Source organism: Octopus bimaculoides, chromosome 3 (genome assembly GCF_001194135.2).
Source record: "Octopus bimaculoides isolate UCB-OBI-ISO-001 chromosome 3, ASM119413v2, whole genome shotgun sequence".
NCBI classification, from domain to species: Eukaryota; Metazoa; Mollusca; class Cephalopoda; order Octopoda; family Octopodidae; genus Octopus; species Octopus bimaculoides.
Genome location: NC_068983.1, coordinates 146763596 through 146764403, shown reverse-complemented (window position 1 = coordinate 146764403; position 808 = coordinate 146763596). Strand labels below are relative to the sequence as shown.

At 37.9% G+C, this 808-nt stretch overlaps 1 protein-coding gene across 1 annotated transcript in view; it reads left to right on the top strand.

The window, feature by feature from the left end:
• The window catches only part of LOC128247351 (MAM and LDL-receptor class A domain-containing protein 1-like), a 106005-nt gene that overhangs the window by 27003 nt on the left and 78194 nt on the right, over positions 1–808 (top strand). The window lies entirely within an intron of this gene.

Genomic DNA, 808 nt, shown 5'->3' with positions numbered 1-808 from the left:
AGGGAAACCATTGGGCCGGCGGATTTCCAAGATATAGCCCCCCAGATCATTACATATTCTCCTCTATGTTTAACAGTTGGAAGAAGGCAATCTGGGTCAAATGCTTCTTTTGGCTGTCTCCACGCGTATACTCACCAGTGGTCGGAAATAAGGTAAAGGATGACTCATCCGAAAAAATAACATTCTTCCACTGCTCTAGTGGCCAATTCTGTAGAGTTTTACACTACTCTAAATGTTTTGCAACGTTTGTTTTTGAAAGTAGTGGTTTTCTGATTGTAGCCCTCCCGTGAAATCCTGCTCTGTGCAGCTCCCAGCGAGCAGTTTTTGTGGGAACTAGGTTCTCGAGATGTTCATGAAGCTCTGCAGTAATTTTGGGAGCTGTACTTTTGTGATCCTTTCTAACAATTCGCGTAAGAGTCCGACGGTCCCTATCTGAAAGTCTTGGTTTTCTTCCGGAGGCTTTTCCCTCTTTCTCAAAGTCTGTCATTATTTTCGAGGCAGTACTTCTTGATGCACCAAACATTTCGTCTGTTTTCATTATGCTAGCGGCTGCCATACAAGCACCAACAATTTCACCTCTTTGAAAGTCCGATAGATCTGTCATTTTAATGAATTTTAATTACCTTTTTCTGATGATATCTGAAAAGAAACAGTAATTTTAGCAAAACATATTAAGCAACACTAATAATAAATAAATAAATAAATAAACATAAAAGTAAAAAAGCTTTTGAAGGTTTTATAGATATTTCAAAATTATGATGCTATGATGCTAGGTGTTTCTATTATTTTGTGTAAACCCTGTATATAT